The sequence below is a fragment of the Dromiciops gliroides genome, chromosome 6 (genome assembly GCF_019393635.1).
Source record: "Dromiciops gliroides isolate mDroGli1 chromosome 6, mDroGli1.pri, whole genome shotgun sequence".
Taxonomy (NCBI): domain Eukaryota; kingdom Metazoa; phylum Chordata; class Mammalia; order Microbiotheria; family Microbiotheriidae; genus Dromiciops; species Dromiciops gliroides.
Genome location: NC_057866.1, coordinates 272,881,335 through 272,906,598, shown reverse-complemented (window position 1 = coordinate 272,906,598; position 25,264 = coordinate 272,881,335).

The following is a 25,264-nucleotide window of genomic DNA, read 5'->3' as shown; positions in this document are numbered from 1 at the left end:
GACATACCCATCCACAAGAACATACAGAGTTCAGAACATGTAGGGGCAGCTGGTGGTGCAGTTGGGCATCTTTCTGAACTTAAATCCATACTCAGACACTAGCTGTGTCACCCTGAGCAAGTCACTTAACTCTATTTGCCTCAGTTTCCTCATCTGTAAAATATGGATAATAATCAGGGAGATAATATTTGTAAAGGCTGAATAAACTCGGCTATGTCTCAGAGATCATGTATAAATTATCAAGCAAGTTATCAAGGGATTCATTCCAAGGCTTAGCACAGTGCCCGCACCGTATAGTAGGTGCTTTATAAACATTAGCCATGATGATGGTGAGGAGGAAGAGGGAGGAGGGAGGAGGAGGAGGAGGAGTTGAGGGAAAAGAATAACTCATAGATTCTCGTTATTGGAAATTCTTTTCTCCCCTTCATGGGGAATTCAAGATGTTCTTTAGCATTGGGAATCTCCATCTACCTGTCCTTGGCTTATGAAAGAGATTACTGTCACCAGATGATCCAGGAATGCTGTTAGGGTGTTGAAAGCAATATGGGAGGTCAAAAATCTTTAAGACTCTTTGAAGGATGCAAGATTCTCCTCCAGCCAAAGAGAGGGGGAAGAGAAGGAGAAGCATCCAAAGACAAAATAGACTTTTCCCCTTCCCCCTCCCTTGGCAGTTTCTCCTAAGAGGTACCCTGGAATGCCACACTCACCTCAGTTTTTGGAATTAATCCCTTGTTACCTTGCTTGATAATTTATAGAGGACCTCTGGGACATAGCCAAGTTTATTCAGCCTATGTGAACACAATTCTTGTGCAAATGTCATGACAGTTCAATAGCCATTGAGCACTTAGTCTAAGGCCTAGTAGTAATTGATTAATTAAGCCATATTTTCATCTAGTTAAGACATAAAGGCCACAATGAGGTGGGAGTGTTTTTGACATCACCCTCACACTAAGGGTAGAGCATGTGGAAATATAGACTCATGAAAGAGAATACCGTATCACAGGCACAAAATGAAAGCTAGGCTTCCCTCTGAAGTAAAAATACTACAGGTGCCTTTCAGGAGAAGAAACAGACAAATCACAGATATGAAACAGAAACTGCCCCCAGCCTGGAAGTAAAAACCTATAGGATGTTAAAGATATCAAGGATGCCCAAAAAACCAACACAAAATGTCATACTGCTGACAAAGGAGTCACTAGGACAACATAGATGGAATATGCCTGTTCTAAATGGGACCTTATGAAATGCCCATTAAAAGCTACCAGCTACAATATATTGCTGTTGGTAATCTAGTCTTTCTGCTAAGCTGGGCCCTTGTCTGGTCTCCTTATATTTCAGTAGTAAGAAAGCCAAATGATTTTGTGTGTGTGTGTGTGTGTGTGTGAGGCAGTTGGGGTTAAGTGACTTGCCCAGGGTCACACAGCTAATAAGTGCTAACTGTCTGAGGTTGGATTTGAACTCAGGTCCTTCTGAATCCAGGGCCAGTGCTCTATCCACTGCACCACCTAGCTGCCCCAAGCCAAGTGATTTTGATGATCCAGGGTGAGTCTTTATGGAAGTATCCACTTGGGATATCTAGAAATCGATTTCCTTCTTACCCAGTGTGGGCTTGTATCTCTTCATAGTTTTTAAATGACTGAATGCTTCCATCAAGGCTTCAGTCAAGAACTCTAGGAAGTCACATAAATTTAAGGGGAAAATTGACCAATACATTATGTATACAGTATCTAACCAGGAGTGACAGGCTTTGTCCATTTGGAGATTCTGTGTCGTCTTTATATGGAGATTTTGGAAAAACTATGCTTCCTTGGCTTTTCTACTAATAGGTAATCATGGTGGCACATGGGAAAGCTCATCCATATTTGTTTCAGTCTGGTGTCACAGCTACTACTGTTCCAGGGCCCACATGCAACATACATCAGAATGAAGGAAGGAAGCAATTATAAAATTATAGTTGTCTCTAGCCTAGAGATGCCCATCTGACTTATTCCAGCTGAGCTCATTTCTGCTTTCTCATCCCTGGAGAAAGATTACCTACTTGTGGTCACTGGGCATATGTGAGTTCTCCAGGGGATAAGGGAGGCAGGCCATTTATAAAGGCAGTGACATTAATGATTAACTGTGAGCCAAGTACAAATAGCTGAATTGTGTTGTTCATGACCCCATGCTTTCACAGATGTGCTTCCACATGCAAATCCCACCAAAATGCTTCTGCTGTTTGATTCTAGAGCAATTTTTCCCCTGCTTCATTATATCTCTTTTAGCTAACATTTTGTAACTAAGTTCTCAATATTTTTTTTTCTTCTTTCAACTTCATCAGCTCTCATGGGTTTAATTATCAACTTTATGCAGATGAATCTCTATATTCATTGCTCATCTCTTGATATTTGATTCTCCATCGCTATCTGCCTATGGAACATTTCAAACCCAATATGTTAAAAAATGAACTAATTTTCTTTCTCCAAAAACCCACCCCTCTTCCACACTTCTCTATTTTTGTTGAAGGTACCACTATAATGTCTCCCTCCTCACTTCTACCTTACAAAATCTTTTTCTCCCCTTCAAGACACAGTACAAGTACTGCATTCTATATGAAGCCTTTATTGGTCCTTGAAATTGCTAATGTCCTTGCTCCCTAACTACTATATATTTAATGACCTTGAGTCTATGTCTATTAATTTGGTATGCATTTATTCTCCATATGCTCATATATGTATATTATCTTCAGTCACATAATATAAACTCCTCAAGAGTGGGAATAGAGTACTTCTCTGCCCCAGCATCTAGCACCATGCCTAGTTCTGCATAAGTGCTTAATAAATGCTCGTTAATAAGTTTGATTATTAGTTATCAGATAGTTTGGGTGAAGAACTGGTATAAAACAAGCATTGTTGTTATTCAGTCATGTATTATTCTTTTTTACCTCATTTGGGATTTTCTTGGCAAGGATACTGAAATGGTTTTCTATTTCCTTCTGCAGCTCATTTTACAGATGAGAAACTGAAGCAGAGTTAAGTGACTTTCCCAGAGTCACAGAGCTAGTAAGTGTATGAGGCCAGATTTGAACTCAGAAAGAATCTTCCTGATTCTAGACTCAGTACTTCATCCACTGTGCGACTTAGCTTCCCCAGATATGAACTGATATAAAATCAAAGTGCACAGGAAGGAGACCTTGTGGAGGTAGTGTGTCCCAGTATTTAACCTGAATAAAGAGTCTTAGTAGAGAATTGGTCTTGATTAAGAAGTCCTGGATTTGAAACCTGCACCAGACACTTACTAGCTATGTGATCATGAGCAAGTCAATTAACACTCAAAGTTCAGTTTCTTCCTTGGGACAGATTAACTGGTATATTTTCTGGGATATTTCATTCCAATCAGTATTATTCAGTTTGTTATGATTCCATAGGAGTAGTGGTTATAAGTTCTCTCTATTAACCCCCCAGAGCTGTGAACTGCAGATTGGAAGTTTGCTTGTTTAATCAGAAGAAGCTAATTAGAGGACCCCTACCCTTGTTTTTGCCTTATTATGGTGGCCAGTGTGGTAGAGGTGACTCAATGACATGGGAAGTCCCCCAGCTATTTTTGCTGCCCCTGTCCTTTGTCATCCCTCCATTGCCCAACATAGGGAGATGGACTTGACCAATGAGTGCCCTATTTGCTGGTCTGTGGCATGCTTGTCTACTGGGTCATTGTGGATACTTTGAAATCTGTTTATCAGCCAAGCTCATATGTCTGCTCATTGGCTTGGTCCTAAAAGGTCAAGATATTGACCTTTGGCTCATTGACCTCATTGGCTCCTAAAAGGTCAAGATAAATCTATCAAGATCTGCTTGTTGGCTTGTTTGTTAATAAATGTTATTCTGGATTTTAGATAGACCCTCCTGGAGGATCAAGGTAAAGATTTATCAACCAATGAGACTGCATTTCTAGTTTGCTTCATCTTTTTAATCTGGGCATCAAGCACTATAAAACAAAGGCCTTGGAGGAAGGGGACATCTCAGATTGTGAAGATCGGAGGTCTACTTCATTAGAGAGGGCCATGGACCTTTAATAAAATACTATTGAGTTGGAGCTCTGCCTCAGTTTCTTTATTGTACATTGGACAATTTTGAACCCCAAATCATCTGCAAATAATTGCACTGCCTGCTTATCAGAGTTGGTGTAAGGAAAGTGCTTCTCAAACTTTAAAGCACTACATACATATTATCATATTACCATCATCCAGTCCAACCTCCTCTTATTTTGTGTGGGGCAATGGGGGTTAAGTGACTTGCCCAGGGTCACAGCTAATAAGTGTCAAGTGTCTGAGCCCGGATTTGAACTCAGGTACTCCTGAATCCAGGGCCAGTGCTTTATCCACTGTGCCACCTAGCTGCCCCCCCAACCTCCTCTTTTTCAAGATAAGGAAATAGGAACCCAAAGAGGTGAATGATTTATCCAAAGTCACACCGATAGCTAAGACCAGAGCTCATATTTGGAGCCAGATTCTTATACTCTAAATCCAGTGCTCTTTCCATTATGGCACGGTTGTCACCTTAAAATAAGAACTGGTATAATATAGTGCTTTTAAGATTTTACATAGACTTTAACTATGCTTCTATCATTCTGCATTGTAAAAGGTGCTTGGCTGAGAACTAGTTGCTTCTTCTTGGCTACCCCATCCCCCTCATGTGAACAGCATCCTTTGTTCCTAAATCCTTTACAGCCATGACTCACTCTTTTGTAAACAACCTTTACCACCCCCCCACCCCCCCTTCAGAGATAGACTTCCTATTCAACATGTCCTTTGGGATTGAATAATGGGGAAAATGGAAGATTTTCTGAAAATTGCTTTGCATAGAGGATGCAGGCTCCACCCAATTGCTAGATTCTCTCCATTTTCAGTTAGTTTTGGATTCACTTATTCCTATCTGTTTTGGGGAAGTTATAAGAATATGGATACATATTTTCTCTTCTCTGTCTAGCTCTGAGTCCTGAGGAAATCCTCAATGATTAGAAAAATAATTGGTTTACTAAGCAGTTCCTAACCTCTCCCCCCTTCGGCATCATGTTTTAGCCCCTCAAAGTGTTTATAGTCTCATCATGACTCAAGCATAGAAGCATTTATGCTTGGGCCATTGGAAAATGCTTCCCCACATTGGCATCCAATGATAGTGAGTTTCAGAGGATGAACAATCATGGATGACTTGCAACAGATTGAAAATTTCATTATATTATTCTTCACCCAAATCCTCTTCTCTACTGAACTTCTCAATTTATTTTGAAGTTACTGCCATCTTCCCAGGCACCCAGATTTCAAACCCTGGTCTCATTCTTTACTCCTCATACTCTCTCACCCTACATGAATTCTCAGTTCCCTAAATCTTGACACTTTTACTTCTACAAAATCTTTAACATCTTTCCATTCACTCAGCCACCATCATAGATCATTAGTTCATTGCATCTTGCTTGGCCTATTACAATGGGCTTCTACTCCAGCTTCTCCCCAATCCAATACATTCTCCATACAACTGCCAACGTGATTTTCCTAAAGCTCAAGTCTCACCATATCACTTCACAACTCAAGTATCTCTAGGATCAAGTATAAACACCTCTCTTTGGTATTTAAGGCCTTCCCAATCTGGACCCAATCTACCTTTTAGTTTTATTATACACCATTCCCCAGACTGCACCTTAGCCCAAATGATCTTTTTGCTCTTCTTCATAATCATAAAAAGGAAATAAATTAAGACATCCAAACATGAATAGAAAAGTAAGACATAATATCATTCATTAGGTAGAACCAAAGAAAAAGAAATGGATTTATAGAGAAAGCTTTCTATGGAGCTGATATCAGAGATACTAATTTTTACATGTTTTTGTATTGCATAAAGTAAATATCTACACACGAGCATAATTCTTTTAAGAAAATTCATTGTTTTTATTGAATATCTAGGCTTAAGGAAGTGATAATGCAGATTAAAATTTAGAAATACGTCATTGATGCATTTTGGGGAGGGAGAACAAGTTGGTAAATATTTATCAGCACACTCCTGATTTCTCTTTCAGATTAGTCCAAAGGCTTCAGACTAGGAAACTTTGAAAATGCTTTCTTTTTTTCACTTAAAAGTGTTGGGTTTTTTTTGCCCAATTGCATATAAAGATAGTTTTCAACTTTTTTTGGTAAGATTTTGAGTTCTAAATTTTTTCTCCCTTCCTTCCTTACCTTTCCCCTCCCCAAGAAAGCAAGCAATCTGATATATTTCATACAGTACAATCCTGTCAAACATATTTCCACATTAGTCATGTTATGAAGGAAAAATCACAACAAAAGGGAAAAACCATGAGAAAAAAAACAAAACACAAAAAAAGAACAACAAAAATGATTATAGTATGCCTCAATCTTCATTCTGAATCCACAGTTCTTTCTCTGGATATGGATAGCATTTTCCATCAATGGCTTCTTTGGCAATGTCTTGAATCATTGCATTGATCAGAAAAGCTAAGTCTATCACAGTTGATCATTGCACAGTGTTGCTGTTACTGTGTATAATGTTCTCCTGGTTCGGCTCACTTCACACAGCATCAGTTCATGTAAGTCTTTCCAGGTTTTTCTGAAATCTGCCTACTCATCATTTTTTATACCACAATAGTATTCCATTACACTCATATACCAGAACTTGTTCAGTCATTCTCCAATTGTTGGGCATCCCCTCAATTTCCACTTCTTTGCCACCACAAAAAAATATGACAAGCATCACTCTTGCTGAAAATTTAGAATGTTCATTGACTAGTGCCATACATTATAGTTGGATTATTGTATTGTGTATCTTTTATTTAAAAAATATTTTTAAAAAAGAGAAATTCACTTGCTTGGCTAGCTACATTGATTGAATTAATTAATTCATTATTAATGAACAGGGATTTTGTAAAAATAATCAAGCCTATTCAATCAAATCACAATGCTCTCAAAAACAAAATGGTTTTTCTTTTCTATTATTATAGTTTTAAAATAGTTTTTAATTTCTTCTTTCTCATACTTAATTTTGAATTTTGTGTATATTTTATAATGTACATAATATATTAACATAATATTGTACTTATAAAATTTTAAGATCAATTGATATTGGAGGCATATGCTCAATTTTTATCTTTAATTTTTATTTATTTGTAACTGGTTGCGGTGAGTAGTTGAAAAAGTTTGGAGACCAATGCTTTAGAGAATCACAATGAAAATGTAAGTTATTTAGGCAAGAAAACTTCAGGGCATGAGGAAACTTTTTCTACATAGGATTTATGGGAGCACAAAGACCTGGAGGAGCACCCCTATCCATACAATTAAGTCACCATTCTTACTGGAGAAAGTGCTCAGTTTTAATATAATGATCACCAGAAAGCTTGATTCCATCACACAGGAGGTATTTTAGAGGGTGAGCAGGGGATAACCCAAGAAATCCCTGGATAAAACTAGAATGCTGGAAATTGCCTTTGATTTTGTTCTTCTACTTAGTAGTTATTCTGAATCCTAATTACAACTTTTAAAAAACATTATTATTTAAATACTCCACAGAGAGAGGTTTGTAACTTTTAAAATATACCTTTGCAGAACAAAAAGCCCTCAATGTCCTGACCCAAAGACACAGGCAGGGGGAAAAATAAGACAAAAGAGATTTCCCGGAGTTTGCCCACATGGGTAAATTCCAGAGGAGAAACTCGTAAATCAAGATGGATTACCGCCAATACAGGCGCAACACCACCACTAGCTCCAGAGCCCTTCTGCCTTATGGTATCTGCCACCTCCTGTGTTCATTCTAACTTTGATCAGTTTAAAGGGGATGTGGGCTGGGCTGGGGGTGGGATGGTGGTGGAAGAGTCCTGTCAAAAGCTAGAGCTGAAGGGCAAAGATTCTCAATCGAAAAAGGGAATCCATATTTGCCAAAGCACGTGTGAGAGATGAGGGGTTAAGTATTTGAAAATGGAGTTAGGATTAAATAAAGATAGATCAACCTGCATGATCCTCTGCTAAAATTAAAAAAAAAAAGTTTGGGAGTGACTGACTCCACTGCTTCATTCATTTGGCAGCTGAGAGGTTGTTTTAATTGCCAAGTTACACTAAGGCAACAATAAATGTAAATGTAGGATTTTTAAAGTCACAGCATTTTTGTTTTAATTCTTCAGATCAAGAATGCCTCCATTTACTGACATTCTTACATATACCTCTCTTTCTTCCTTCTCCTTCCTTTCCTTTTCCTTCCTTCCCCCTCCCTCATTTCCATCCATCCATCCTTCCTTCCTCTCTCCCTCCCTCTCTCCATCTGTCTGTCTCTGTCTGTCTGTCTGTCTCTGAATGATACATGATCAGTACCTGCTTTGGAACTTATAGACTTAGACACTTGTTTGAAGACAGTGACACTTTTCTAGAATAACATAGCCAGTGCATGCTAGAGGAAAGATGTAAACCTAGGTCTTCTTCACCAAGACCAGCTTACAACCCATTAAACCTCCAAGACTAGTTACGACATGTGAATTATGCAAATAAATGGGCCCTGCTTTTTTTTTTTTTTTTTGGTAGAAGTAGCATTTCAGGTAATTTCCATCCCCAGACCCAACAGTAACTGCTATATGTCTCTGGATTTTTAAGGAATGTATAATATTCCTTTCTACTGATTGTATTCCATGCTACATCACATGGAGGTGATCCAAGGTTTTTCTATGTAGGCAGAGCTAAAGCTATGGAAAATGCTACCATACCTGAAAGGCTTTGACGACAAAATCAGTGACAGATTTTGTCTGTTGTTCAGGGGCCAGTCTAACTTATATTGGAGAGACACATCACCAAGTGAACCTTGAGGTGATTCATTTTTTTGATGACAGCAACCTTAGAAGACCATCTGTCCAGTTGAAGATGGATTTTATTTGGATTTGGTGGAAGGGATTCCCACACTGACAAAATCACAACTCCTTGAGACTGTTGATATGAAGCACATAATACATCTTCTATTTCACATTTTTCTTCTTTTCTCAAAGGCATAGTAATTGGCTTTTGGATGATAAAATGTCTTTCAAAAATATGAAGTTATGCCATAAGAATCTGATCTTGAAAATGATGTTTCACCCTACCTAATGAAAATTTTAAATTATGTGCTTATTTTCTTCTCATGCATAATCTATGATTGGGAGGACATCATTTTCTGTGTCCAACTTTGCATTTTTATTTACAGGAATGCAAAAATTGATGCTCTGCTCTATTTTTTAATTTCTTTCTTTCTTTCTTTCTTTCTTTCTTTCTTTCTTTCTTTCTTTCTTTCTTTCTTTCTTTCTTTTTTTTTGGTGAGGCAATTGGGGTTAAGTGACTTGCCCAGGGTCACACAGCTAGTAAGTGTTAAGTGTCTGAGGCCGGATTTGAACTCAGGTACTCCTGAATCCAGGGCCAGGGCTTTATCCACTGCGCCACCTAGCTGCCCCTCATTTCTTCTTTCTAAACTTCTCTCAGGATGGAAATGGAAGTTCCATGACTCATCTTGATTTCCCATTAGTTTTCTTCTTGAATTTTATTATATCATATTGGGTATTACTTTTCATTATATATCATTTGTTACTAATATTTTTATATTTCCTTGACAAATTTAGTAAATGTATGTCTAGCAATATTTGACCTGAAACATATTTATTATCTGCTGGATCACAAGTTGAGGCCCCTTGGGGTACTTAAGTAGATAAATATTGGGTAATTGTCTGAGGCTTGTGGAAAGGGAATGATTTGCTGGTGGTCACATGGCCAACAATGTTGAGGAATGGGATCTGAATTTCAGTACTGCTGGCTCCAAGTTCAGCAAGATAGCTCTGAGTCACTCTGCTTGCAAGGGATCGATTAGCAAAAAATGAACATTATGATGATAAAAACAAAATGGATATCCAAGAACAAATAGGATATAGATCATATGATTAAGAACTGGAAGGCACCTCATAGATCTAATATGAGCTACTCATTTTATTTAATTCATTTTTGCTTTATTGTTTTGCTTTGTTTGTTTGGCACAGAAGAGAAACCCAAACTCACAAAGCACCCATAATGTAGCATCATAGGACCATAGATTAAGAGCCAGAAGCAATCTCAAAGGCTATATAGTCCAACAGCTTCATTTTACAGATGAAGAAATTGAGACCCTGTGAGATCTTACACAAGGAAATGTATGGAGTAAATGCAGAGCTGGGCCATGCATCCAGGTTCTCTGGCTTTAGACACCCTGAGGAAGGAGATAACCCTTATTCCTACATCTGAGAAGTTTAACAAAACTGCATAAAATAGAAATTCCAACACAGAGTGTATGGGAGTGTTCAGGGAAGCTTAGAACTTCTGGTCTGAGGGCTGTTGAGCCCTTTTCAGGACTGCTTATCCACCTTTGGTGTCCATCTGTCACTCAACTCTCACCTTTGGCTCCAAGAAAGAAAGAAGAAAACCAAATGACCAGTATAAAAAATGAAAGGGGGTGAATTCACCACCAATGAAGTGGAAATTAAAGCAATAATTAGGAGGTATTTTGCTCGACTGTATGCCAATAAATTTGACAATCTAAATGAAATGGATGAATATTTACAAAAATATAAACTGCCCAGATTAACAGAAGAGGAAATAAAATCCGTAAATAAGCCCATTTTAGAAAAAGCAATTGAATAAGCCATTAATGAACACCCTTAAAAAAATCTCCAGGGCCAGATGAGTTTACAAGTGAATACTACCAAACATTTAAAGAACAATTAATTCTAATACTATAAAAATTATTTGGAAAAAGAGATGAAGAAGAAGAAAAATGCAATTGAACAATTAGCCTTCATATACCACTAAAAGGTTTAAAAATCTCTTGACAAATATCACATTATATCCTCACTATAACTCTGGGAGGTAGGTACTATTATTATCCCCATTTTTCAGATGAGAAAACAAAGGTCAACAGATATTAAGGGACTTCTCTATGATAACACAGATACTAAGTATTTGAGGTAGGATTTTTTTCTTTCTGACTCTTGGTCCAGCACTCTATCACTGAACCAATTAGTAGCTAGATAGAAGCTGGTATGTAGGAAGTGTGTCATCAAGTAATGGATATGGAGTTATGCAGAGGTTTCTTAATCTTAGGAATAGACTCACAGTATAAAAATGGATATTGGAAGAATATTAAAAAGAATTTAGTAGTGATTATTCATTCATTCACTAGATGATTGAAAGAAACCATTGTCAATATTTGATCATTTTTGAGAATGGGCAGGCTAATTATACAACTGCAAGATTTTTTTGAGCTGACAGTTTGGATTACAAAAGTAGATAGATAGATATAGATATAGATATAGATATAGATATAGATATAGATATAGATATAGATATAGATATAGATATAGATATAGATATAGATATAGATGTCAGAAACAGACACCTCATCCATAGGTAGTGACAAGAATTATAATATACCCAAGTTAAGAATCTTTTTAGGACAAGACTCCTATGCAACTTAGGAGAAACCAGGAGAAATTTGAACTTGTCATGTTGTAGAATTACTAAAAAACTGGCAGGATTTTGAGCGGGACAAAGTATGTGATTTGGTGGAAAGTACCAGAGGAATTGCTTCTGAATTTGTCAGGTCTGACAGGAGAAGAAATTGAAATCACCTATTAAAAGTGCTTAAGAAAGTAAATCTGGCACTAGGGACTTAGCAAACATGCTGAGACAGTATTCCTAGGTTTTGCAATAATTGTCCACCTATCTATTCATCTATCCATCTATCCATCCATCCATCTGTCATTTATCGATCTATCTAATCTATCTATCATCTATCATCTTTATCCTCTTTATAAATCTCTACCTTCTATCTCTCTATCCTCTATCTCTATCCTATACCTATCTATTCATATGCTCTCTTTATCTCTCTATCTCTCTACCCTTTGTATATTTTTTCTAATTGAAGCAGTATGGCATTGTAAATAGAGTACTAAATTTGGAATTAGAATGACCTGTGTTCAAATCTTATCTGCCATTTACCAATTGTGTGACCCTGAAAAAATCACTGGATGCTTCAGAGCCTCACTTTAGTCACCTGTAAAATGACAGACACTACGAACTCTGGTGTCCATTCAAGATCTATGAACCAGGCAATGACAGGCTGTTATTATAATTTCATCAGGAAAACTTCACATGAGCAAAAGATAATGAATTGTAAACACATCTTTACATTTTGTTTAACATAATTCCTCTGTGATCTAACTTTCTGAGATTATATCAAATGGAGCATGGGAACAAGCCAACTAATGATTCTCTCCCTACAGTTAAATTTTTACTTTAATCAGCAAATCAACTGTAGTGTTTTGGATACATTTGTCCAGATTTCCAATGTGAGTAGCAACCTAGTGACTTGGGGAAGCTCAAGAATTGTACTTTATAGTACCTTCCATGTACTAAAGAGTCCAAGCAAATCCATGTGCCACAGTTCTTCAGTAATCCATAAATTAACTGAGACTGTCACTAGTAGCAAACCAGGCATTGAACTGTGGGAACAATAGAAAAATGAAAAGTATAGTAGAGGAGCAAAGATAACTTCACTGAGATAATAGAAAAAAATGATAGTAAAAAGCAACAGAGGGGGCAGCTAGGTGGTGCAGTGGATAAAGCACTGGCCTTTGATTCAGGAGGAACCGAGTTCAAATCTAGCCTCAGACACTTGACACTAGCTGTGTGACCCTGGGCAAGTCACTTAACCCTCATTGCCCCGCCAAAAAAAAAAAAAAGCAACAGAGAGGTACACCCTTTCTTTGACCTATATTCTTGTATAAAATATTCCTCAAACTTCCTGTCTCCTATAATCTGCCCCTTTATCTAAGGAGTCTAAAAGGCTTTTAGTTCTCTGGCATAAGACTGAGAGGTAACAAAGCAATATGAGTAATAAGAGTCTTTGAAGTGAGGTCAATGAGGCATTTAGATCACAGGTCCTGTTCTTCCTCTCACATAATTAAGTTCACTTTCTGAAAAGTTAGAGAATGTTCTTTCCCGCAGTCAGGTTTTGTAAAGTTAGATGAGTCTATACTCTTTCTATATCTTAATGCTTTGGAGCTTCAAGAACAACCAATGACCTTACAGAATGGGCTCTACTTGTAGTTTTGAGGAAATAAGACAAGAGGGATTAGAGGGGGCAGCTAGGTGGCACAGTGGCTAAAGGACCAGTCCTGGATTCAGGAGTTCAAATCCTGACCTCAGACATTTGACACTTACTAGCTGTGTGACCCTGGGTAAGTCACTTAACCCTCATTGCCCTGCAAAAAAACAAAACAAAACAAAAAACAAAGAAAAAAAAGGATTAGATTCTCATTAAGATTTCATTGAAATAAATTACAGAATAAGATACTCTTATCTCATGACTGTGTGTCTTTGCAGTGGCTGTCAATCATGCTTGACATTCTTTCCATCCTCATCATTGCCTCCTGGCTTTCTGGGCTTCCTTCAAGTCTCAATTAAAATTCTACCTTCTGCAGAAGCCTTCCCTAATCCCCCTTAATTATTTTTTTAAAATAATATTTCCCCCAATAAAATGTAAAATAATTTTTAATATCTGATTTTCAAAAAATGTTGAGTTCCAAATTTCTTCCTCCCTCCCTCACCTCTCCCTCCCTAAGACATTAAGTAATTCAATATAGGTTATATATGTGCAAACATGTGAAACATATTTCCATATTAATTATATTGTGAAAGAATAAACAGATCAAAAGAAAAAAATGTAAAAGTAAAAAGTGAAAAACAGTATGCTTCAATATGCATTCAGACTCCAGTAGTTCTTTCTCTAGATGTGGATAGCATTTTCCATCATGAGGCTTTTGGGATTGTCCTGGATCATTGTATGGATGAGAATAGCTAATTCATTCACAGCTTATCTTCTTACAATATTGTTGTTACAGTATACAATGTTCTGTTCACTTCACTTTGCATCCGTTCATGTAATTCTTTCCAGGTTTTTCTGAAACCAGCTCTCTTGTTGTTTCTTATAGCACAATAGTATTCCATTACTATCATATATCACAATTTGTTTAGTCATTCCCTAATTGATGGATATCCCCTCAATTTCCAATCCTTTACATCACAAAAAGAACTGTTATGATTTCTTTGTACAAATAAAAATACAATTTTGCCCAAATAATTTTATTCAGATACCTAGTAGTGGTGTTTCTTGATCAAAGAGAATGCACAGTTTGATTGTCCTTTGGGCATAGTTCCAAATTGATCTTCTGAATGGTTTGATCCCCCTTAATTCTACTGCTTTCCCTGTTCAGTATCTACAATTTATCCTGTTTATAACTTGTATGTAATTGTTTGTATGTTTTCTCTCTTATTAGATTGAACTTCTTGAGGGCAGAGACTGTTTTTTGCCTTTCTTTGTAGTCCCAGCACTCAGAATAGTGCCTGGCACATAGTAGGTACTCAATAAATGTATATTGACTAGAAAATATGCAAATGTGGTTGTCTGTATTTCACCAACCCCACCTATCCATTGTTGGTTGTCACCTTTCTTCAGTGGAGTATAAAACACTAAGACTTTCTAGCTTTATATAGAGGTTGACTTGAGGACTGAGCAGTGGTCTTCAGACAGGCAGCATTCATGCAAACTTGATCATGTATGATGCTCAAAGTATTCTCAGCAAAACGCCATTGATCCCTCTCTCTCATGGAAAGGTAGCAGATGAGTGTCCTCACTGGCAAATTGCTTTCCCCCAAATTTATAATCCCATGACTTTTATGCCTCCAAGAGCCACTGACAGCCTCTAGCACCAGTTGTTTGTCTCTTGAGACACACCTGACATCTACCCACAATCCCAGCAACTTCCTGAGTATCCATATTGTGAGGCTAACCTATTGTGAGGGAAATAAATAAGGTCTTCTTTCCAGATAAGTAGAGAAGCAGAGCTGCAGATTTTTAGAATGACAATAAATATTGCTCTTTTTAAAGGTTTTATTCAGTGTAGTCAATAACTACAACTCCATAAAATGTCAAGGAGGCTAAGCTATTCCCATGGAAGACTCTTCAAGAAGCATTTCCGAACTTGAAGAGGACTGAATAGGTTTCTGGGAATCAGAGTGAGGTTATCCATTTGAATTCCTTACCGCTTTTTCTATACTGATTTTGATTGCCTTAAGGGGAAAACCCATCCTTGTTCATTTTTTAGCAAAGCTAAGAAATTAGATCCCAAGTACATTTAGAAATGCCAGGTAAGCAAACTCAGGCCAATGCTAACTTGCTGAGCTTTATTATTGAGAAGAGGTGAGAGCAGGCAAAGATAATTTCTTCATGAGCTCTCCTCTCTCGCCTAACCACAATCTCCTCCACACAATCTTGTGAATATGTGTAACCAAGGTGAAGTACAATCTTTAGAAGAACTGTGAAAATGCCCTACTCTAGCCTTGTTAAGCTATAGAACTGGAGGAGAATTAAGCGACCAAGCTAGTGTCCTCAATAGCATGGTACCATTTATAACACTCAATAGTACTGTGACATGATAGAAAGATGTTGAGAAAACAGCTATCTGACAAATGTAAATTTGCCTGTTCATTCTTGTAGAGTGTTTGCCTACATCCTTAAGTTGTTTCATGTTTTCAGTCTTTTTGGTAACGTGACCTTCTCCAGACCAGGTGAATGTCAGGTACACACACAGAGCCACTGTAATTACTGTGATTGAATTGGGTGTTAAACACACACATACACACACACACAGCTAAAAACAAAATTCCTTTAGGACAGTAGTAATATTTGAACTCCTGAAGGAATTTTTAATGCAAATAATCCCCAGTTCTTCTCCAACTGTAATTTTCATCTAGAGATAGAAGCATTTGGTTGCCACCCTTATCACTCACCTGTCCCAGTCGCATTAGCAATGGATCATTTGATAATTGGCCAAATTGCTATCTGGTCTTGAATAATTCAGCGATAGTGTGATTCCAGATGGTCTTGTGGGGGGGGGGGTCTAAGACTAACCTCCAAACACTCTCTGGGACACACTCTTCCACAAATACACACATTGTAAAGTGGAAATACTAAGTAAAAATTCATAGCACATATCTCTAGCTATGCAGGGTCTATGAGCTCTTTCCATTCTTGTGAGGTATTTGTATACTCCCTATTGGATGCAGCATCTCTCCTAGGCAGGTCATTTGGATTTGATCCTTGGCCCGATCCTCAGTCAGCTCACATTTTGACTCCCAGAGCTAGTTCTTTCTTGAATTCAAAATCAGCTCTTAAGTTCTTAGGCCAGGATTCTTTTTTTTTTTTTTAATTTAATTTAATTTAATTTTTTTTTTTTGGTTAGGTTATTGGGGTTAAGTGACTTGCCCACGGTCACACAGCTAGTAAGTGTTAAGTGTCTGAGGCCAGATTTGAACTCAAGTCCTCCTGAATCCAGGGCCAGTGCTCTATCCACTGCGCCACCTAGCTGCCCCTTTTTTTTTTGTTAGGCCAGGATTCTTGAAATTGCTTCTGGTCCTGATTCTCTCTGCCTGTCTGTCTGTCTCTCTTTTTTTCTGTCTATGTTTCTCTCTCCATGATTCCAGAAGTGGATCTGGAATTGATGTCTGCTACTTGGCATATAGTTCTCCTGTAAGATGTCAGGGCCGATGTGGGATGGAAGAGAGATTTTCCTTCCCCCTCCCTCTAACTTTTCCATGATCATGCTGCTTTTTATTAGAAGTACTGGTATCACACTTGTGGAAATTTATTTTGATTTGGGGACCCTACCTTTAGGCTGAAATTAGAAAGCCTTAGGCCCTCAGGGTCTCTTCTGTGTGGGAGGTACTGGTGCCCCTCCCCCTCTGCTTCAGCTGAGCCAAAAAGCCCTGTGGGCTCTACAAGACCCCAGGTCAGACAGCTGGGGGAAAAAGCCCCTAGCTCCCTCCGACCTGAGCGGAGGTATCTGAGAGATCCTGGGCTTGTCCAGGTTGGGCTCTGGCATAGCAATGTGATACTCGAGCATACCCTCAGCCCCAGCTGCAGCCCTGGCTGGTGGATTAGCTTGGTGTGTGGGTGCAAAAAGCCCCAAGATTAGTGGAGAAAAGGAAAGATATATATATATATATATATATATATATATATATATATATATATATATATATATATATATATATATGGAGATCAGACAAGGAGATGGGTTGGGGCGAGGGGGGAGAAGAGGTCAAGAGGCTGCTGACGAGATTAGAAAGGTTGGACAGTGAGACGAGAAATGGGAGAAGGCTAAAGGACTAGGAGCAGAGAAAAGAGAGGCTGAAGGGCAGACTGATGGAGCAGACAGACAGAAGGTCAGTGAAAGAGAAACACAGGGGTTCAGCAGTGGCAGTAAGGAGAAGAAAGTTAGAAGCAGGGGGATTTACAAAGTGAAAGGGGCTCGGAGTTAGAATAAAGGACCTGAGTGAGTGCCCTAAGGCAAGAGGTGCCTAAGGCCCTTATTGTATTAAAAAAGTTCGAGGCGCAGCAGGTGGGAAAGAGACACATTGGAAAGAGGTGGCTGGAAAGCAGTCAGGTTGTACGTTTTATTTCCCTGTATTCTTAATTTTAAATAGTATCTCATAAATAAACTCTGCTTTGATTATTTAGTTAAGAGGATTCTTAATCTTTTGCTTATCAATTTTGGGAGTGGAGCAGTGTGATGGAACTTTATAAACGGCCCACATTAAATTAATAGTAGTCAGATAGCCAAATAGTCAAAAGTCCCCAGATTAGTCCTCCAGTCAGATTAGCCCCCCAAATTAGCCTCAATCAGTCAAAAGATTTCTTCACACTCCACAAAGCTGTTCCCTGCCTTGAATGTCCCAAAGCTGGCAAACTAAGCTTTTTCCAAGTCCACCAGGAATTTGGCCAAATGTTGGAGAGCTAACTTCAACCTATCCTTCCAATTTCATTAAGGAAACTTCTTCACCCTTCAAGGGATAACAGAGTATAGATATTTCTTTTTACTTCATTAATTTATCACTTAAACTTTTACCTGCCTCTTATCTTCTGGGATCAATTTGTCCTCTTTTCTTTCACTATATCCATTAAATTAGAAGAACAAAGAATACACACACACACACACACACACACACACACACACACCATGTTAAAAGATGCAGCCTCATTTGGAGCAATTCTCTTGTGCAAAGAATCAAGAAAGGAAAACAAAGGACCAAAAAAAGAGAGAAAATAATAATACAAGATGACCACCAGTATAAACAATGTAGCAGATCCATATTCTACTACATTTGTAATCTGGATTGCCATATGAATAATATTTGTTGTTCAGCCACTTCAGTCATGTCTTACTCTTCGTGAACCCATTTAGGGTTTTCTTGGCAAAGATACTGGAATGATTTGTCATTTTCTTCTCCAACTCATTTTACATATCAGGAAACTGAGGCAAGCAGGTTTAAGTGACTTGCCCAGGATTACACAGTAAGTGTCTGAGACTGAATTTGAACTCATGAAAATGAATCTTCCTGATTCAAAGCCCAGTGCGCTATCCCAGATAGTGACACAAATGGGCAATATATACACCCTAAAAAGGAATGCACAATTGGTGTGTGAAAGACTGTATTCTAACAAACTAGAATCAAGAAATAAACAATGCCTGAGTTTGCCATTCTATGTATTCAAGTGACAGAGTTTTGCTGGGAAATTCTGGTGTTCACTTTGAATACTGGAGAGATCTGAAATATTCCAAACAGACACTTAATCAAAGGATGTAAACCACTGAACATGATATACCCCAGTTGAAGAAGAAATTGGAAAGTGAATAAGAGGAAAGGCATAAATGAGATCAAGATATTCATTTTCTAGATAGAAAGAGACAGAGACAAAAACAAACCATCCCATCAATACAAAAGGCTTATTGTAAAGATACACAAAGAGAAACTACTCCCTTGAGCAACAGCTCAATAATGTCCAAGCCCAGGCATCTTCTGGAAAAAAAAAATGATGCTTTGAGTGAAAGAGACACTGTGCATACCACATCAACAACATTGTCTAAGTATGAGAAGGGCCCCAGTTCAGAAAGGAGATGGTGGCTGGAGCAAGATGCAGAATCATTCCTGCCTAGATCATAAGCTATAAAGTTGTCTAGGATACAGAGGTAAGTCATGCTGATGATCAGCCAGTATTCTTACTCAGTTTAGGCACCTATGAAGAAATGTCAGTAAGTTATAAAATAACTGGAACCATCTGGCTTATGACCGAGTCTAATTATGATCCTCTTGGAAAAATGGGAAAAGCTGGATGAAATCCAATGATACATTACATATAATTTTGCATTCTAAACAAGAATTGGAATATGGATCATAGATTTAGGACTACAAAGGACCTTACAGGGCTTCTAACTCAACCCCCTCTTTCTACAGATGAGGAGTTATTTATATTCATTGCTTCTGCCTCTGCCCAATGAGGACAAACAGAAGAAGACTAATCCTTCATGTGACAGCTCTTTAAATACATGAATATAGCTAACTATATATATATGTGTGTATATATATATAATTATATCCCTCATGAGTCTTCTTTCTCCATGCTAACCATGGCTGGAGTCTTCAGCTAGTCCTCATGTAACATGGACTCAAGGCTCTTCACCATCCTGGTTGCCTCCTCTGAAAAAACTCCAGATTATTTATATCTTTCTTATACAGTTATCCATAGAACTAAATACAATAGTCCAGTTGAGGTCTGACTGAGGCCCAGTACAATGAGATTATCATCTATTTATTGCTGGAAGCCATACCTCTCTTAATACACCACCATTTGGCATTCCTCCCAAACCAGCTCAAAGGTTGAGTCCCAAGAAATGCAACTCCTCCCCTTAGACTCCAGGGTACTCTGTGCATCTGGATTCCTAACAGTGTGCTTCAAATTAACAATCAAGCAGTAAACATAATTAGCTCTTAGTAGAGGCATTTACTAACGGGACATAGTAAGAACAGTAGCTAAGAAAGATTTCCCCATAAACTTGGGGTATACCGTTCCACAATGGCACATAATTTGTTAGCATTCTTTTGATTCTATATATGGCTCTCTTCTCTGCTTCCAAGAGTCATGCTCCTTGACTGTTTGGAGCCTCAAGTGACTAATTCTCTGTATTCATGTCTGTCTAGATTGTCAGAGGGGTGTGTGTGTGTGTGTGTGTGTGTGTATGTTCTTGATGGCTGGCTCTCTAGAACTGCTATATGGAATGACTTCTGGGAAAGTAGCTCAATGGTCAATGTAGGAGACAATTTCCTCCTGTCAACTCCACCCTCACCCCATGAAAAGTTTGAATCTTCCCTGATGGCTGACTCTCTTTGACTTTCCAACTTTTGACAATTGTTATACAGTCACTAGGGTTTAGCTATTTAAAGCCTGGATGAGCAATGTCATTCTTTTACTTTTCTAATGACCACTCTCCTTTTAATTCCAACAGAGATAGGTGTTCCCATTTCATAAAGGGATGCCTGGGTGTTAGTTTGTTAACAGATTAACATCCCATCATCTCTAATGACATGCACTAATGGTTGAATGGGGAGGAAAACTGTTGAAGAACAGTAACACCTCCTCCACCCTCCATCTCCAAAAGGGAAATTAAAGAAAAACAGACATTAGTTTTATCTACATGGAACCAGATGCCATAACACAAGGAAAATATTGACATATGCATAAAGCTTGCTCAGACTTTCTAAAGTTGAACGCTAAAAAAAGAATTAAACAGACATGATCATCAAATTCTCTTTGGCATCCATTGAGTTTCTTTTCTTGTATATCTGTGGAACAGGGCAAGGTTGTTTCCACTGTTTGAAGGGAGTCTGCTATAAAACACCACAATCCATTAAAAACAGCACTTTACGTTAATCCATTCTAAAAGGTCTTCTCTTTAAAACCATGAAACATAGATCACATAACTTGGAACAGATAAATCTCCGGATTTACTCAGGGCCTGAGATGATAGCTGCACTCCATCATTTTGTCAGGAAATCGGATTTCATCTGAGAGACACTATTATTTCTGAATGGAACCCACATGTCTTACTTTTAACTACCTGTTTCACTTTCCTATCTTTACATTTGTGATCCAGCTAATATGATGCACAGGGCTGGTTTGTAGATTATTTCATGCACAACATAAAATGCCCCAATCTCTGAAGAATTGGGATTTCATTTGTGCTGCCTATATATGTGGCACAAATCATCTGCAGTACTTTACCAATATTGACTTTCACCCAAGAAGTGGCATAGAAGATACCAGGAAGTATCCAGGAAGTTGGTTATTAGAAAAGAAGGTAAACTGTTATGTTTCAAGAATGAGAGAAAACAGATGGATAGTTTGAATACTGCATTGGTACCCATGGACTGGTAAAGACCTCAGAGAAAGAATCCTAATGTGTTGAAGTAGATAGAGGATTTATGGAAGAAAATGGACAAACTGTGCAGGATAAAAAGTCATGAATGAGGTACAGTCTGTACTAATGGAAGGAATATGCATATCTCTCTCCTGAACTCTGGGGCCCCATCACCAACAGCTTTTGGACATATCAAATTGAATGTCTCAAATTCAACACATGTAAAACAGAATTCAGTTATTCACCTTCCTCCCTGAGCCTTCCTCTCTTCCAGACTTCTCTATTTTTGTGGAGGAAACCACCATCTTTCCAGTCATATCTTTTATCTATCTATCTATCTATCTATCTATCTATCTATCTATCTATCTATCTATCTATCTATCTATCTATCTATCTATCCATCCATCCATCAATCCACCCACCCATTCATCTGTCATCTATCTGTTAATCTATCATCTATGTGTGTACATGCATGTGTGCATGTGTATATATATATATACATGCATAAAGATGTGTATATATTTCTATACACACCCTTATTACCTCATGCCTGGGCTTTTGTAATAATCTGCTTATTGTCATTTCTGCTTCATTTTCCTCCCCACTCTATTCTACCTTCCACTTAGGTGCCAAAGTGATTTTACTCACTCAAGGACCAAGTTGCATAGTCTTCTCTTTGGCATTTAAAGCTCTTCCATAAGGAACTTTGTGATTCTTGCCAAAATTCTTATGATTTATTCCTCTCCACTTACTCTAGAGTCCAGCTACAGTGGTATGTTTACTATCACACACACACACACACACACACACACACACACACACACACACACACACCATCAACCTTCTCTATGCTTTTACATTGGTTGTATTGGCTGTGTCTCCTGCCTGGCATCTTCTCCTTCCTTATCTCTTCATCTCAGCCTCCCTGCTCTCCTTCAAGACTCAGCTTAGATTCCACGTATTTTAGGAGGCCTGTTGCTTGTGCCTTCCTCTCTGATGCTAGCTTCCATCTACTTAAAGGAGATCTTAAATACACTTAATTATTTCCATGCCACCTCCTCCATTCCAATGTACACCCCTTGAGGACAGAGACTGGCTTTTGTTCCTTTGTTTGTAGAGTGCTTGGCCTTTAGTAAATACTGAGCACTGGCTAAGCACTTAATAAATGATTGGGGAATGACTGATTTATTGCATCACACTATTGATGACCCAAAGATCAATTTAATATTTTAATATAATGTAGGTCTCTGGTAACATGACCTGTGGCATGCCACTTCCAAAATAATCTCATACATAAATCTGGCTAGAGAACTTCTCTGTTCAGGAACCTTCACAGACTTCCTGTTGCCTCCAGAGTGAATTGTCTATTTCTTGGTATTTAACCCCCCAAATCAGGTGCCACTATTCCCTTGTAGCCATAATTCAAAATGGTTTCTTTTTCTATAGTTTACACTCCAACCAAACTGGAATATTCTTTGCCCTCTCAACATATGATGCTTTATGTCGCCATGCATTTGTTCACCTTGCTCCCCATGCCTGGAGTGCTCTTTCTCCACCTATTGGATTACTACCAAATCTTTAAAGTCAATGGTAATGCCACACTTTTCACAAAGTCTTTCAAGTTTTTCCCACATTTCCCTCTGTCTTCTCTTTTTTTTTTTTTTGTTGGTGAGGCAATTGGGGTTAAGCGACTTGCCCAGGGTCACACAGCTAGTAAATGTTAAGTGTCTGAGGCCGGATTTGAACTCAGATCCTCCTGACTTCAGGGCCAGTGCTCTATCCACTGTGCAACCTGGCTGCCCTTCCCTCTGTCTTCCCAAAGATGGTATTGCCCTTCCACCTAGGACCTCACAGAGGTCCTTGTACCTTTGCAAGGGTGGATCAGGCAATAGTGTAGTTGATGGATCTCCAGGTTTCTGAAATATCTTCCTGTTGGATGGTATTATATTTGAGATAAAGAACTTAGTTTAAGTAAACATTATATTTCTTTCATCAAAGAGCACTGCAATTTGCTCTTGGGACAGCTCGGTGGTACAGTGGGTGCCTAGAGTCAAGAAGATTCCTTTTCTTGAGTTCAAATCTGACTTAAGATATTTACTAACTGTGTGACTTTAGGCAAGTCACAACCAATTTGCCTCAGTTTTCTCATCTGTAAAATGAGGTGGATATGGAAATGGCAAAGCACTCCAGTATTTCTGTTAAGAAAAAACCCAAATGGTGTCACAAAGAGTTGGAAATAACAGAAAAAAATGACTAAACAACAATAAAACTTTGTTCACCATAGCTAGCTACTTAACATATCTTGTATTTTATTTTATTGTGTTGTGTTGTGTTGAATTTTTTGTATTATCCTGAGTTATATTGTTTTTTGTTGAGTTGTTCCATAGTATATTAAGTAATTTATCATATACTCTGAGATGAATTATGAGTTATGAGAGTATGTGTGCATAATCTTGATTTTAAAAATCTGGTGACAATAATTCTCCTGCATTGGAAATAACACTTTGAATAGAAAATATATGAAATGTTATCTCCTCCCATGTGTGCCTATTGAATCTTACCCTTTTTCTAATCCCAGTTCCTCCCCTTCACATGTTCCTCCATTCCTGGAAATGACATTTTTTCTTGAACTTCACAGAAAACTGTATCTCTCCAACCTACCTATTTCAATATGCAAAAAGTGCAAAAAGTCTACACTGCAGCTTTTCAGGCTTCAATGTCAATGTCTGGAGTCCATCCCATGGTTAAAATCACAGGTGGCTTGTGGTTAGAGTAACAGCAAATTAACTTTCCAAGGGAGACTGAAATAACTTTTATAATCCCATAACAGCCACTGAACACAAGGGCACCTGTACTGGACTTGTATAAAACAGGAGTTTATAGTCACATTTTGGTTCAAAAGAAGAAAATTATTCTGAACATGGGCCAAGGAGAGCATGTAAATGACAGCCCATACCTAATATAAAGAGCTATATTCTTTATGGTTGGGAATATATTTCCCTTATTCTCCCCAACCCAACCCAAATGCCATTAACAAGCATCAAAACACTATTAGGAGCATTACTGAAATGCACAGCTGATAAAACATTGAAAAATATTTTTTTTAAAAAATCACTTCTCCCATCTGTTGCAACTGCTTTCATTTCCGTTAGGTATACCAGGGCAACTCAGCTCTGGTCTCTTAGGTTCATTTCTCCAATTATTTTGGCCTTACTGGGAAAAAGATCACATCCATTTAAAAGACATAGACCCAAGGTCAGAAGTATGTAAAGATATGCTTGCTAGGAGGCAGAATCCTGAGTATGCTGGAGCCAGCTCTAACTGGCTTGCAAGAATACACTTTTTATTGGAAACATTTAAATAGGGCTTGAATTATTTTGGGTTTGATTGTCTAGGCTCAGGATTGTGTAATAATGTAAATTAAAATGAAAAGTATGCATACATACTTTTTTTTTTCCTGGAGAGCAGTAAATATTAAATATTCACCAACACACCCCTGTATTGTTTAATAATGCTTAGAGCTCAGTAGGAGAGAAGTAGAATGCTTAGTGAATGAGGTCAGCATCAGATTGGGTGCCTGAAAACTTTCACTTATATAGCATTTTAAGGTTTGCAAAGTGTTTTTTATTTATCATCTCATTTTCTCCTCACAATGCTCTTGCAAAAGACCATCTAAAAATGGAAAAAGTTTACATGTCCATTCTTAGAATATTCAGATAATTCTAAGATATAAACAATTGAAATTCAATTATCAAATTGGAAGTACTCAATTTCATTTCACTTTTCATTCAACATTGAAAATGAATCTTTCGGGGGCAGCTAGGTGGCGCAGTGGATAAAGCACTGGCCCTGGATTCAGGAGTACCTGAGTTCAAATCTGGCCTCAGACATTTGACACTTACTAGCTGCGTGACCCTGGGCAAGTCACTTAACC